The 16,924-nt window shown below is 40.7% G+C and overlaps 1 long non-coding RNA gene across 1 annotated transcript; it reads right to left on the bottom strand.

Annotated features, from left to right (window-relative positions):
* Positions 1–711: 711 nt before the first annotated feature.
* LOC126379324 (uncharacterized) lies at positions 712–14,876 on the bottom strand. The gene is made up of 2 exons (XR_007568317.1): positions 14,844–14,876; positions 712–902 (listed from the first exon to the last, which is right to left on the bottom strand). It is a non-coding gene; the product is annotated as an uncharacterized LOC126379324 (long non-coding RNA).
* Positions 14,877–16,924: the final 2,048 nt, after the last annotated feature.

A 16,924-nucleotide genomic window follows, 5' to 3' on the forward strand; every position in this document is an offset into this window, starting at 1 on the left:
TTTTATTCTTTCTGCTTTGTTCGGAGCAGTCGTAACCCGCTTGCCGCTCACTTTAAGGTCGCAGGTTCGAATCCAGCACAGGCCTAAACCAATGATTGTCGAATGTTTTCGAATTCATGTTTGGATCAAAAATGATTATCATGTGCTCAGCGGTGACGGAAAAGATCGTGAGGAAACTCACAATACCGAGAAATGCAATTTTCGGAGGTATGTAAGGACCTAATCTGTATTGGGCTGGTTGTCCCTTCGCGGGTTGGAAGGTCAGGAATCTGTCCAATCCCGCTCAAAGGGGGATTCTGGGCAACAACGATCACGACGTTTAAGTTTGGTAGAGATTTTTTACATTTTATTTTAAGCCTTCTCGGCTTCCGAATACATTTCGCTTAGGGACGATATTGAAAAGTATCGGCGCGCGAGGGTCGTAGAGGGGACTACCGGGAACAATTGGTAATATACGATCCCGACGACCCGATTACTCTAGTCTCTAGCCATAGTGCCGGCCAATCAGCTGGCGATAACAAACAATTCAGGGCTACAGTTAGTTGTTCTATGTATCTGCCCGAAACAAGACCAAGTATGTTTTAAATCAGTCTTTTCTAGCCATTGCTTTTGAAAATAGTTATTACAAAACTTATCTATTTAATGGCCCCGATTCCTGCAGACATCTCTTAATTTTACTTTAAGTTATACCTGTCATTTTCTTATCCGCCGAAAAGGAAAGGGACGGATGATTGACAGCTCTTAATTTTAGGAAGAATGAGTAAATAAATGAATAACCCGGGCGAATTTTTAGACGGTTGTTTTAGATTTGTGCTTAAAATTGACGTGTGTTCCATAAATTTTATGCTTGTCGATTACCCGTCCCTTTCCTTTTCGGCGGATAAGAAAATGACAGATATAACCTAAAATAAAATTAGATGGTATTTACAGGAATTAGCACCTATATCAACATTTTTGTACACAAAGGTTCTCAGAGCAGGGGCCTGTTTAATCTTCTTTGCGAGTCGATGGCGATCGATACTAATTTTTGCTGACCAATAATTGGCCACGCTTACGGCATTGTCAGTGGCTTCGTGAAGGGCCTGTTTAATAAAACTTACAATTGTAAATTACAACGACAATTTGATGTTCATTACGTAGCTAATATGAAACTGCAAAATTTTCGTGATCACACACCCCGCAATGTACCTACATCAAATTGTCATTGTAATTTACAATTGTAAGTTTTATTAAACAGGCCCCAGATCTAACGAACGGGAACAAAACTTCCCGTTGGTCAGATTAGTCTGACCATCAATACGATCAGTGGGAAAAACTATCGATACCGACCCCACCGGCGTGGTCGAAGATTTCCCTCACTCCGCGCTTATCACTGTCAACCCACTAGGGTCGATTCATTATTTCAAATATAATCTTCTCAGACATTGCTCTGAGCCAGGGTTGAAGATAGATGTTTAGAAAAGAACAAAACTCAAGTAAAATCATATTTATTTCTTAATAAAATAGTCAGTTTCCTTACATTATTTATAATCAAATTAACATTTGTTTTATGACAAAACATAGATTTTACTATTACTTACCTATTTCCTTAGATACTTATCTACTAAATAACAATTTTAAACTTAAAATACTTACACATTGGCCCCGATTCCTGCAGACAAAGTGCGACCGACTGAACCTAAAACGCTTAGATTAAATATGAGAATCCTATATAGACATACAATAGACCGACATTCATTACGGCTATAGGAATACCATACCACATGTAGTGGAAGAACCTGGCCCTGTAACCCTGGGAGTCTGCGAAACCAGCTACCAACAGGTTCCCATACGTACCCAGAAGGGACGCGTTACCTGAAATTAAAAAAAAATACATAACATAAACATAACATAAAAAAAAAATATTTATTTTTCAAAATTGGCTTACAAAGTTAGCGCTTTTTGAACGTCAAACATAATTAAATTACATATTATGTAACAAGCTGTAAAACTACTACCACATCGGAATCTGTAACGCTGAGGGAAAGACGTGGCCAGAAAACCTCCCAGCACAGGGCCCTAGTCCTACTGTTTCATGTTTTCCTTTCTTTTCTTTTAATCCAGTTTGTATTACATAATTTATAGACTTAAATACAATGGTATTCCAATTACAGTCGGTGGAAGGAAAGTGAAACATAAAGAGTTTATGTGACTTTATCACAGAAACAGTGTTTTATGAGCTCCCTGACAGAAGCAGGCCTGTCCACATACGCAGCACCCGATCACGAGTTGACGCGAAAGCCAGCCATCGCTCCCTTCGCACATTTTTGAGGGAAAGGTGCGACCCGACTTCCGGACGCCACCGCGTACACGAACATTTCGAGGCGTTTAAATGTGCCTCTCTGTGAATTAGAATTTAAATTAATTACTTAAATTTAAATTCTAATTCACAGAGAGGCACATTTTTCTTAAGTATCTGAGCTCACGTAAACTGCCTATATACGTCCAACTGCTGGGCACAGGCCTCCCCTCAATCAACCGGAGGGGGTATGGAGCATACTCCACCACGCTGCTCCAATGCGGGTTGGTGGAGGTGTTTTTACGACTAATAGCCGGGACCAACGGCTTAACGTGCCCTCCGAAGCACGGAATCATCTTACTTTTTCGGACAATCAGGTGATTCAAGCCTGAAAAGTCCTTACCAAACAAAGGACAGTCTCACAAAGTGATTTCGACAATGTCCCCATCGGGAATCGAACCCGGACCTCCAGATCGTGAGCCTGCTCTTGGTCCCAGACTTGCCCGAAGGCATTCTTCTTCTATCGTGTGGGGGTTGTGAGGTGAATTATCAACCTTATCAACCTTGGTGTCAGGGTTATAATAGAGCCGCCAAAGGCCTCTGACATGGCTCACGTAACGATTACTCACTTACATCAGTAAATAGTAACCGGGACCAACGACTTAACGTGCCTTCCGATGCACGGATCATCTTACTTTCGGACAATCAGGTGATTAGCCAGTAATGTCCTAACCAAACTACGGATTTTCGTGTTTATTACAAAGTGATTTTTGTGATATGCCCCCTCCGGGATTCGAACCCGGGGCCTCCGGATCGTGAGTCCAACGCTCAACCACTTTATTTTTACTTATGTATGTTGGCACCCCATCCCGAGCCGTGGTAGTCCAGTTGGTAGAACGCTTGCCTCTCACTTTGAGGTCGCAAGTTCGAATTCAGCACAGGCCTGAAGCAATGATTGTCGAATTTGTTTTCGAATTCATGTTTGGATCATAAATGATTATCACGTGCTCAGCGGTGAAGGAGAATATCGTGAGGAAACCCACATTCCCGAGAAATGCATTTGGAAGCATTTGACTTAACATGTATTGGGCTGGATTTCCCTTCGCGCGTTGAAAAGTCAGACAGGCAGTCGCTTCTGTAAAACACCGGACCTGTCAAATCTTCAGGTTAGGTAAGCGGACTCTGTCAGAAACGGGATAATGCTAGGGGGATGATGATGATGTATAATGGTATGTATTTAACACTGATACCGACCCTTCAGCGTTTACCGCTATCGAACCACTGGATTGACTGGATTTTTATTTTCATTTCCATACTTTGCGACGGAAAATTCCTCTTGATATCAACTCAGCATCATGGTCTGCACCATCCCTCAAAGTTTTCGTTACGATGTCACTAACACCCTGTAGTTCAGAGAATATGTTACGAATCTCACCCCAAAAACCAGTCACCAGGATGAATCCCCCCAATATCTCGTTGATCGCATCAAAGCCTTTGAAGATGGAGAAAGTCAGGATAGTGTCCAGCATGACGACGGATATTGTGTGCTCGTTGAAGACTCCTGCCACCGATGTGAACTGAAAATTAAAACGAAAACATCAGAAATCAGAATCATTAAATTTATTCAACGTAATTTTGTTTCCTGGTAGTGGTTGTCTGGAGGGAATTCCTCTAGAGCAATAAGGCTGCCCAAATTGTACTGTATTCATGTGTTATGTCCGGTTGTTGAAATTTAGTTCTGTGCAATAAAGTATATTTGATTTGTTTTTTTTCTACGTGACGCGGCGTATTAGGATCGATGAAGTCAAATCTTCCAACACGCGAAGGGAAAACCAGCCCAATACAGGTTAGATCATATCATATCTACTTCCGAAACGCATTTCTAAGCAATGTGGGTTTTCTCACGATGTTTTCCTTCATAATTCATTTATTTGCAATAAAAATGGTACAGTATCAGAATCATAATCATTTATTCAACGTAATTATCATGGATAAACTTGGAGGAGCTCGGTGGCGCAGCAGTAAACGCGCTCGGTCTGCGATTGTTGAAGTTAAGCAACTTTCGCAAAGGCCGGTCATAGGATGGGTGACCACAAAAAATAAAGAGTTTTCATCTCGAGCTCCTCCGTGCTTCGGAAGGCACGTTAAGCCGTTGGTCCCGGCTGCATTTCAGTCGTTAATAACCATCAATCCGCACTGGGCCCGCGTGATGGTTTAAGGCCCGATCTCCCTATCCATCCATAGGGAAGGCCCGTGCCCCAGCAGTGGGGACGTTAATGGGCTGATGATGATGATGATGAAACTTGTTGAAGGTCAATGTAACATTTTTGAATTTAAGTCATTTCGCAAGGTGTTATGGCTGAGGAGAAGAAATGACAAGAAATTGCAACAGCCAAGAGGTATTATTATACTTACAGAAGCCATTTGTAGAAACATCATATGAACCTTTCTCTTGCGCGAGCCAGTCGCGGTGGTTCCGTACATCTTCCACAAGAAGTCATCCATATGGCCGGTTAAGGTCACAAATACCTGAAAAAAAAAACATAATGCTCTAGACTATATCCCAATTGGGGTAGTCAGACATCCATCGCAAGGTGAACTAAGTACCCACACATTACCGAGGTTTCTGTTAGACCAACGTGATAGGTGAGCCGTGTCGCCGTCTATAATGGTCGAGACAACTGTGTTAGTGAAAACTGCACTTGAGATAAATAAATAACTCATTAGTGCAAGACTGGTGCCGGGGTTTGATCCGGTGCTCCCCGATTGAGAAGCAAGCCGATGTACAACAGTGACTATAAAAAGTATTTCATAGCGTTAGTATTTCGACTGGAAATATCCAGAAAAAGCAAACAACAACAAAGTGTTTTCTTTTTTAACCCCCGACGCAAAAACGACGGGGTGTTATAAGTTTGACGTGTCTGTGTGTGTGTGTGCGTGTGTGTGTGTAAATGTGTATGTGTCCGTCTGTGGCATCGTAGCTCCCAAACGGATGATCCGATTTTAATGCGGTTTTTTTTTTGTTTAAAAGGTGTATCAGTCGAAAGTGTTCTTAGCTATGTTTGGTGGAAATCGGTTCAGGTCTTCAAGGTCATCAGGTCGTTTGTTAGGTGTGATAGGAATGTTACACGCTCAGTTTGCTTGCAAGCATGTGGGATCTGACATTTGAAACACTAATGTCTTCTGGAACCACTGAGGTGGTCTGTTGTTAGCGTACTTTTTTTTTAATAATTTTGTTTTTTTGATATTTACTTAGTAAGTGATTTGACTAGTTGGAAACTATCCTATACCAGCAGAGCTAACATGCATCGATTGATTCAATAAATATTGGATAAAATTGTTTTTCCCCTAACATACGTGGCACGTGATTTTGTTCGTATTTTGACAGAACGACATGACTTCTTCGGGTTCACAATTCACATATTAGCACCAATCGACAAAACGACAATTATATCGTCAGAATCGATAAAATTACCGTGACAAAATTTTATCACGTTGCGTATGTGTTATATGTGTGTGTGTGTGTGTGTTGTGTGTGTATGTATGCATAGTTATAGTATAGGTATACCTTGCGCCCGGCGCGGATCGAGAGTATGTGCCTACAATAAACCAGTTGCAATTTGCCGTCTAACGAATCACAAGTGTGTTATTTCTCTCCTTACACAACAAATACCTATCATTGGCTACGACAATACCTATCAGTATGTTAGCCCTATAGGTTCCTAGTTTTAATAAAGGTCTCACCGAAGTAATGACGCCGAGCGCCATGATGATCAGTATGGCCTGCCAGTCTACCCTCTTCAGCAACAGCTCGAAGTCACGCGAGTGAAGAAGAAGAAACAGCAGCAGCGCCGCATACAGGCCCATGAAGCCTATCTTCATGTCACCTGAAAAGGACATTAAGGGTGTTGGGACCATAGCTCGGCGACAATAGATGGCGTTAGTGTAGCCATTCCTTTCGGTGAAAGAAATTATTACATACATAAACTCACGCCCGTAATCCCTAGTGGGGTGGGCAGAGCCACAAGTAATCAAAGACAACTTATAGCCACTGTTGACACGATGTCGTAAGCTGGATATGATGAACCTTATGGTGATAAGGGATCAGCCTATCGCCCATAACATTAGTCCATCATGTTAGAGGACACAATCCCTCTGTCGGTTTTTACGACATGCCCGGGAAGACAAGCAGCTGAACGTTTTCTATGTTTTTTATTTGCTCCCAGAACAGCATAGAAGAAAAAGAAAAGAAAGAGAAAGAAATTATTATTTTTGTCGAAATCACTTTGTGAGACTGTCCTTTGTTTGGTAAGGACTTTCAGGCTTGAATCACCAGATTGTCCGAAAAAGTAAGATGTAAAAACACCTCCACCAACTCGCAGTGGAGCAGCGTAGTGGAGACTCCATACCCCCTCCGGTTGATTGAGGGGAGGCCTGTGCCCAGCAGTGGGACGTATATAGGAAGTTTATGTTATGTTAGATAAACTAAATTAATGAGCTCTATACCTTTTAGCCACTACTTCAAGGTCTCGAGAACCTACAAACAATAAAAAATATTAAGTATAAATCCTTTATATTTTCTTCAACTTTTACTCTTGGTCTGAAGTTATTGTCAACTTCCTACTTAAATGTTATATTTATTACTTATTATTAAAAAAGTTGACACAAAAAGAGGACGCAACTTCAGACCTAGAATAAACCTGAAGAAAATAGGAAGGATTTATACTTAATATAAAAAGGTGTAGAGCTCATCTACGTATAGTTTAGTTTATCTATGACAAAAATAATGATTTCGATCACCGCTACACTTACGACATCTATTGTTGCTCAGCGAAAGTCCTTACACCCTTAAGGCATAGAATAAGACATAATACTACGTATAGAACGGCAACTCTCCACTCCCCACCAACGGCTGAGCTAGGCTTACCTCACCCCAGTCTTACTTCAGTCTTCAATCGTATAGAAAAAAAAATAATAAAAAAGTTTATTTAGGTATAACCTACGACACACATATACTATACATGTACAACATTAAAATATACACACATTAAATTAATATTTAGTTAGAAAACACAAATGTATATACATTTGTATATACACCCATATGGGTGCCGCAGTTCACCAAAAAAGGCCAGGATTCAGTGAAAATTTACCCAGAGGGCAACACTGATTACTTTTTGTATAGGCGTCAGACGTCACGCACACAGATGCGCGTGTATGATAACGTCAACGTGTAGTGTCTGTGTAAAACGAGGTGTTTTGTATGAAGTGTCCGGAATGTGCTACTGGTCCAGCTCACCATATTGGTTGAACGCCTTGATGTCCAGGTGGTAGATGTACAAGACGGTCAGGACCACGAACCCAGCCAGCGCTATCAGCACCCGGATCACCAGGAACCAGTTGTAGACACGGACCTGTAACAAAACCCATCTACAGCAGTGGTTCCTAACCTGGGGGTAATTACCCCCTTAGGGGTAAAATGGAGATTCTAGGGGGATAACACTGGATGGCACGAAATACTATTATAACTCTTGTTACATTAAGAACAAAAGCCATCGGATCGTAAGCACGTCACAGAAGTTACAAAAATTTGTCCAACTACGAAAACTGAAGAAACATAATTAAAAATATGGGGTCCCCCAGGGCAGTGTTCTGAGCCCTGTGCTCTTTTTGGTTTACATACTTAAATGATCTGCCTGCCATCACAAATCATCAGATGACATTATTTGCTGATGACAGTACTGTTTTATTTGTTGGTAATGAAAATGAAAATGTAAATGTTTTTATTACCAGAAAACAATTCAAATGAGGCACATAAAACAGGATGAGTACTTATATTAAAATATATCCAAATGAACAGAGGTTCCCAAACTAGGCGGAGCCTGTATCTTGGGAAACCGTAAAAAAATGGGTACATGTGAAGTTGGCGCATAGTTTGCCAAAAAAAAACTTAAAATTAAACTTAAATCCAATCATTAGAGCGAAGGGTGTGTGTTAAGTAGCAATATGAATGTGTGAGTATACGAGTTTAGTGTATGCGAGTCTGATAGTAGAAGTAATCATAGTAGTTTCCGACATTAATCTAACTCTAACATGTACATACTCGTAATGGGCTGGCTCAATAATAATAATAATCTAAAAATGAATCTTAATAAAACAAATGTAATGAATTTTAGACAGAGACATAATAGTAATATGATTTTGGACATTAAATACCTAGGTGTACAAATTGACGACATTGCGGTCACAAAATTCTTAGGTGTGTACATTGATAACAAAGTAAACTGGAAAACACAAATTGAAGCCGTCTGTAAAAGAATAAATTAAGCATCGTGTGCTCTCCGTAGATTAAGTAGGATCGAAAGACGCCACAAAGTAACGGTGTGCATTTTCTACTAGTTGGAACCTGACCTATTGTACTCACTTCGTAATATATATCCTTGAAGTACTTCTCACTTTTCCGCTCAATGAACTCCGGCTTGGGTAGCTCCTCTTCTTTCTCCAACTCCTTCTTGAGGGCAGCCCGCTCCATCCGTATCTTATCCCTGACGTAGTGCCAGTTCGTGCTGATGTCCGGGATCATTCCGTGCAGCCGCTTCCACAGCACTAACTCATGTTCAATCTCTAGTAAGTAAATAAGTATGTATGTAAGTAAATAAGTAAGTAGGTAAGTAAATAAGTAAGTAAGTAAATAAGTTAGTAAGTAAGTAACTAAGTATGTAAGTAAATAAGTAAGTAAAGTAAGTAAACCTTTATTCATAACATAGTTCCTTTCCTAACCTTTATTCATTACATAACATAGTTTTAAGGGTATTGTTGTAGGTATTGACGACCTCTGTGGTCCAGTGGTTGAGCGTTGGGCTCACGATCCGGAGGTCCCGGGTTCGAATCCCGGTGGGGACATATCACAAAAATCACTTTGTGATCCCTAGTTTGGTTAGGACATTACAGGCTGATCACCTGATTGTCCAAAAAGTAAGATGATCCGTGCTTCGGAAGGCACGTTAAGCCGTTGGTCCCGGTTACTACTTAATGATGTAAGTAAGTAGTCGTTACATGAGCCATGTCAGGGGCCTTTGGCGGCTCAATAATAACCCTGACACCAGGGTTGATGAGGTTGGTAATGTACCTCTCAATCCACACGATAGAAGAAGAAGAAGGGTATTGTTACTAACACTCTATGGACTTAAGTTGTCTGAAAATAAACATTTTTTTTTATTTGTGTGAATACGGTACATAATGATGTTATACAATACTGAGGCACAGTGTATTCAACATGCATACAAATATTTGATTTTTACAATTTCAGAAACACAAATAAAAACAGAATTAACAATGGCCCCGATTCCTGCAGACACCACCTAATTTTACTTTAGGTTATACCTGTAATTTTCTTATCCACCGAAAAGGAAAGAGACGGATGATTGACAGCTCTTAATTTTAGGAAGAATGAGTAAATGAATGAATAACCTTGGCGAAACAAAAAGGTATCTCGCTGGTATGGAAACCGTTTAACGTGTGTTGTCAACTGAATTCTGGCGGGTTATTAGCCAATGCTATTTTTATAGGGTTGTTTTAAATTTGTGCTTAAAAATTGCTTAAAATTGACGTGTGTTGCATAAATTTTAAATGCTTGTCGATTACCCGTCCCTTTTGTTTTCGGCGGATAAGAAAATGACAGATATAACTTAAAATAAAATTAGATGGTGTTTACAGGAATTAGCACCAATAAAGTCTTGTAGGTTCGAAACTGCGACCTGAAGGGTTCTCCCCACTGGATACCATGAATCTTCACACACAATAACGGGTTCTTACCGCGTTTACAGTAGGGATATGAGACTCCCGATATTTCGACACTGTTGCAAGTGCCATGATCACGGGATGACTGATGAGATTGGAGTGGAATAGGTAGATCCATAATTATCTACGGGCAGACTTTTTCTTTGCCGCTTGTTTATGTAGATATTTGATATCGGAATGTTCGGAACCATCTGTACTCGGCACCAAACTCACTACGACAAACCGCACTCACTGTGTCCTCACGTTTTGTCACCACATTAGGCCGTTTTAAGCTTTTTACAACACCTACCAGTGGTAGGTGCTTGCAACAGTGTCGAAATATCGGGAGTCTCATATCCCTACTGTAAACGCGGTAAGAACCCGTTATTATGTGTGTTAATTACGATAATAACGGCGTAAACTTGTTCAATATTGGAGAAATCACAAACCTAGTTTCGCCATTCGCTCCCTCCACACCTGTGGTCTGCAAAGCGCGTAGATGACTGCCCACACCAGACAGGTGGCGAACGCGACGATCAAAGCCGGGACTATACAGGCTGCCAGGATCTTGTTCAAGCCTAATTTCTGAAAAAAAAAAAAGACATCATAAGCTTGCGGCACGCTGGGTGGTGAGGATATGGTATCCCGACGTGCCGGCAGAGTAGGGGAGTGATTGGTGATAACGATGATAAATTAGAAATAACAGGCAGCAGGAATATATACAGTTTATCAAAAACACTTCACAAACAGGATAGGAATATACATAGTTCACAATATACACACTTCACAAAAGAATCAAGAATTAGAGGGCACGGCCCCAAACAGTGTAATATACTTGTTGTTTTTATGAAGCACGGGGATGCAGTGAGTCAAAAGAGTGTAAAATGAAAGGAAATGCGGAATGGAATGAGAATTTCGTAATTTTAAATGATGATGGCCAGAACGAAAGGCCGGTATGAGCAGAGTTTGTACTCGGTATTCCTGGTCCAGTGGTTGAGCATTGGGCTCACAATCCGGAGGTCTCAGGTGCGAATCTCAGTGGGAACATCATCATCATCATCATCAATTTAAGAGCCACGCTCTTGTCGGTGTAGAATTTTCCATTCCAGTCTATCAAAGGCCAATTCCTTGACTTCCCTATAAGACACGACGTTAACCTTTTCTTTAATCTGCTCCATATAAGCTCTTCTTGGTCTTCCCCTTCCTCTCTTTCCTTCTAGCTTTCCTTTTATGATGTTTTTAATAAATTCGTCGTGTCTTACCGGAGAGGAAATATGATTGGCCACCTGATACGACACGATTCATTTATTACAAACATTATAGAAGGAAAAATTGAAGGGAAGAGAGGAAAAAAAGAAGATGCAGGTCGTGTCGTATCGGGAGGTGAAGGATTTGGCGGGAAGAAGAGAGGAATGGCGATTACTCCACCGACAAGAGCGCAGCTCTTAAATAGAGAGAGAGAGAGTCTTATTAGGTGTCCAATCATCTTGCCTCTTCTGTCCTCAATAATTCTCAGTATTTGTTTTTTTCAGTGGGAACATACCACAAATATTACTTTGTGATCCGTAGTTTGGTTAGAACATTACTGGCAGATCACCAGATTGTCCAAAAGTAAGATGATCCGTGCTTCGGAACGGTAAGTCTTTGGTCCCGGTTACGACTTTCTGATGTAAGTACATAGTCGTTACATGAGCCATGTCAGGGGCCTTTGGCAGCTCAATAATAACCCTGATACCAGGGTTGATGAGGTTGGTATTCCACCTCACAACATGATAGCAGAAGCACACCACTATATCTCAATTAGGGCCCATTGCACGATGAACTAAGTACCCACACCGTATTTATGTAAAAAAGCTTATTATAAGATTAATGACTACCTAAATGATAAAAATGTCTGGTATTGAATGTGTTCCTCTAGTTATTAAATAACTTGTAATGTATATCCTCATTGGTTTTTAAAAAGATGTGTTGCTGTTGCAGTTTCTTGTCATTTCTTCTCCTCAGCCATAACACCTTGCGAAATGACGTAAATTTAAAAATGTTACATTGACCTTCAACAAGTTTATCCATTATGATTACACCTCACCGAACTTTCTGTTAGACCAACGGCGGTGAGCCGTATCGCCGTCTATAATGGTCGAGTCAACTGTGTTAGTGAAAACCGCGTTTAAAATAAATTAATAACTCATTGGTGCAAGTCCTGTGCCGGGGTTCGAACTGGCGCTCCCCGTTAGAGAAGCAAGCTGGTGAACCGTCGGACCACAGTCACTTTAAATTGAAGTGTGAATTTTGACAGTACCCCAATACGCAAGTATTATGATTTTGTGTACAGTCATGAGCAATATCATATACCCACTTAAGAACCCTATCACACCATCATATTTCATATTTAATGAGACTTACGGTTTAATTTGTCAAAAAAGTTAATGTGACATGGTTTCAAAGTGTATACATGTTAGTAAGTACTCGTGACCGTACATACCGTGATTTGTGTACTTGAGTGCATGCGTAATGCGTGCATGCGTTAATGAGTGCATGCGTTAATGCGTGCATGCGTTAATGAGTGCATGCGTTAATGCGTGCGTGCGTGTAAGCGTGTGTGTGTATATTTATGCTAGCATACTTATTGCAGCATTCTTACCGTATTTATAGCCTCTGTGTGGATAAGTATATCCCTAACGATGAACGTCCCCACGTAAGCCTTCCCACAGATGTTGGTCAACATCACCAGATTAAGAAGGACAGGATACGGATTCCGGTCTAGAAGCTCCAACATACTGAAAGAATGAAAGAGAGAAAGATATACAATGGTAAAGGGGGAGGATTACCTGCCTCATCAACCCTGGTGAAGAGATTATATAATAAATTCCATCATCATCAATTTAAGAGCCACGCTCTTGTCGGTGTAGCATTTTTCCATTCCAGTCTATCAAAGGCCAATTCCTGAATTCTTATTGATGGAAAGAATAAGTTGGACAGAAAGGGTTACAAATGAGGAAGTGCTAGTAAGAGTAAGAAAAAAGTTTTCATCTCGAGCTCCTCCGTGCTTCGGAAGGCACGTGAAGCCGTTGGTCCCGGCTGCATTAGCAGTCGTTAATAACCATCAATCCGCACTGGGCCCGCGTGGTGGTTTAAGGCCCGATCTCCCTATCCACCCATAGGGAAGGCCCGTGCTCCAGCAGTGGGGACGTTAATGGGCTGATGATGATGAAGCAAATAAATGATTATGATTATTATGATTAACAGTAACTTCTATAAAAATTACCTCATTGCCAAAGGCGCCATAAACAGAGCAATGAAGGTGTTATTGAAGAAAACGGAGAATAAAACCGTCACCACATTGAGAAACAGCAACGGGATCCTTGCTTCGCGTTTTGTCAACTGAAAACACAAAAAATAATATACAGGGTGTTATATCGATCTCCATCGACTCGCAAAGAAGAAGATGATCTTTTATAATACCTAAATTGTAGTATTTGGGATCTCCAAAATACATGTTTAAACTCTAACCAACCACTTCAGTAGTGACATCGTAACGAAAACTTTGAGGGATGATTCAGGCCATGATGTGGGGTTGCCGGCGACAGCGGTTCTCATACAAAATGCGCCTTTCCAATCTTTTTCTTCTATTGCGTAGTATACTTAACATAACATAAACAGCCTATATACGTCCCACTGCTGGGCACAGGCCTCCCCTCAATCAACCGGAGGGGGTATGGAGCATACTCCACCACGCTGCTCCAATGCGGGTTGGTGGAGGTGTTTTTACGGCTAATAGCCGGGACCAACGGCTTAACGTCTTCAAGCCTGAAAAGTCCTTCCAAACAAAGGACAGTCTCATAGTGATTTCGACAATGTCCCCATCGGGAATCGAACCCGGAACTCCAGATCGTGAGCCTAACGCTCTAACCACTAGACAACGGAGGCTGTTATAGAAGTAAACTTATAGCATAAATTATTCGCTCAGCATTCTTACCTTCAGGAAATGCCAGGCCAACCACGAATACAGTCTCGACTCGGCCAGTATCGATACTATCAACATTGACGCGAACACAAATAGTATTACATCCGCGTTCAACCATTGGCCGGTTTGATTAACCTAAAAAAATACATAAGGGTAGGACTTTCCAATCGACGTTCCCCAAAAACACGATAGATGGCGTTGTTAAGTTTTTTCTTAATTTAAACTTCTAATTTCATGGATAACAGACATAATATGCATCTTTTATCTTTGTTTTTGGGTAAGTACCTACTTAACATAAATGATGACCCTTTTTATTACACCCAGGCACAATTTCATATTCTAGTCAAAATAAAGAGAAGGCAACATAATTTTATACATTTTGTGATCCAAATATCAAGCAACAATTAGTTTTATAATATAATGCTTCTGCCATTACAATGTATTTTGCAAAAATTATCTACCAGAGTAATGAGAAAATAGGTAATTATCCAAATGACCCGATTCCTGCAGACACCTCCTACTTTAAGTTATACCTGTCATTTTCTTACCCACCGAAAAGGAAAGGGACGGATGATTGATAGCTCTTAATTTTAGGAAGAATGAGTAAATGAATGACCCGGGCGAATCAAAAGGTATCTCGCTGGTATGCAAACCGATTGACGTATGCTGCCAACATAATTCTGTCGGGTTATTGGCCAATGTAAAATTTTTAGACGGTTGTTTTAGATTTGTGCTTAAAATTGACGTGTGTTCCATAAATTTTATGCTTGTCGATTACCCGTCCGCTTCCTTTTCGGCGGATAAGAAAATGACAGATATAACTTAAAATAAAATTAGATGGTGTTTATAGGAATTAGCACCATTATCACGTTAAAACTGGACAACGCCATCTATATTGTTTTTGGTGAACGACGCCTGAAAAGACCCTTATTTAAGCTAAAAGAATGTAATCCTAGCTCATTGTTTCTCATCAAAAGGTGAAAAGTGACAGTATTGACATAATTATATTACTTTTTTTTACGCCAGACTTGGTTTAGGCCTTCTATGAATTTTATAACTAAAAATAAATAAATAAATATAACACAAGACTTGGCTGTATGAGCTATGATTCCTTTGCCTGTCCTACGGACAAAATAACCAAAAAAAAAAATACTTTTTTTTAACTTGTTTATCCCCTCGGGGAAAGGCAAAGGCATAACCGTGCAGCCGTCGCGGTCGTCTTAATGTTATTTTTCGTCATGTCCAAACCTTACGAGGTCAATGGTTATACAAATAATAAAAATAATTATAAAAAGTTTATTTTACGTTCCATTTTTTTGTTTTAAACTTTGTTTGTTTTAGTTTAAGTTTTTTTTGTTTGTTTGTTTTATTTATTTACCTCAACCTCTGCCCCGGTCTTCACGTAAGCAGCAAGTGCAGTAGTCATGGCCAAGTAAGCAGCAACGCCACGATTCACCTGCAACAAACGAGTTATATTAAAAATCATAAAATACATTCTTCCATTGTGTGGGTTGTGAGGTGGAGTAACTCAGCAACCCTGGTATCAGAGTTACTATTGAGCCGCCAAAGGCCCCTGACATGACTCATGTAACGACTACTTACTTACATTTGTAAGTAGTAACAGGGACCAACGGCTTAACTTGCCTTCCGAAGCACGGATCGTCTTACTTTTAGACAATCAGGTGATCAGCCTGTATTGTCCTAACCAAACTAGGGATCACAAAGTGATTTTTGTGATATGTCCCCACCGGGAATCGAACCCGGGACCTCCGGATCGTGAGCACAACGCTCAACCACGGGACTACAGAGGCCATTTTTAAAAAATGAGAACATTTATTTTTCCCCCGCGCGAAGCCAGGACGGGTCGCTCGCTAGTGCAGAATAAAACATAGCAACAAACTCACCCTTAAGATGACGAGTGTTACCAACACAATCAGCGGTATCACACCGAGCAGTACCCTGGTCCTCATGCTGATAGGGTCCACCCTGTACTCCATACTGCAATAAAAATACGTGGGTAAGCAAGTACTTAACCATACACCACTCAAAAGTCTATGTCAGTTTTGACGAAATTTGATGAGCTTTGATGAGTTTTGGCGAGAGTTGACGAGTTTAGGTGAGAGTTAACGAGTTTTGAGGAGAGTTGACGAGTTTTGATGAGAGTTGCCGAGTTGACGATATTATCTGGATGGCACACATTTCTCCTGGTCCTCATCGCAAATGGATTAACTACAGCGCGTAGAACAATGAGCAGTATTCTCATAAGTCTTCGGAATGGATAGCCGCGTCTTGTTAAGGTAAGTAGTTTTTATGATCTAGCGACTCCATTAGACTCGTCCAGTATCTTTGACCAGTTGACGAGATTTGGCGAGTTTTGATTTTGACTAGTTTAGACGAGATCTTACCTAAATGGCACAGATTTCTCCTGGTCCTCCTCGCAACTGAACCCTATCGCGTAGAACACTGAGCTAGCAGCTGTACTTTCAAAAGTCGTCTTTGGAATGGACAGCCGCGCTTTACGTGGGTAGTTGTTGTAATCTAGCGGTTCTCTATGCGTGGTTCCAGTGTCGTTGATCATCATTATCTTAGCTAAAGCCGTTGGGGAAGTCTGCAATGACAAAATGAATAGATCGTTTTTTTAAATAGTGGGGGAAGAAAAATAAATATTGTTCGTTTTAAACATTTTTTTATTTTTGTAGTACAGCCTCCGTAGCCTAGTTGTCAGAGCGTTAAACTCACGATATGGATGTCCGGATCCTATAAGACTTAAGTAAGACCGAGGGGAATGAGGTAAACCTAGCTCAGTCACTGGTGGGGAGCGGAGAATTCCCGTTCTATACGTAGTCCTCCTATTACTCCTAATTATATGCTTTAGTGTACTTACGTCAACGTGTGTGGCATTT

The sequence above is a fragment of the Pectinophora gossypiella genome, chromosome 28 (genome assembly GCF_024362695.1).
Source record: "Pectinophora gossypiella chromosome 28, ilPecGoss1.1, whole genome shotgun sequence".
NCBI classification, from domain to species: Eukaryota; Metazoa; Arthropoda; class Insecta; order Lepidoptera; family Gelechiidae; genus Pectinophora; species Pectinophora gossypiella.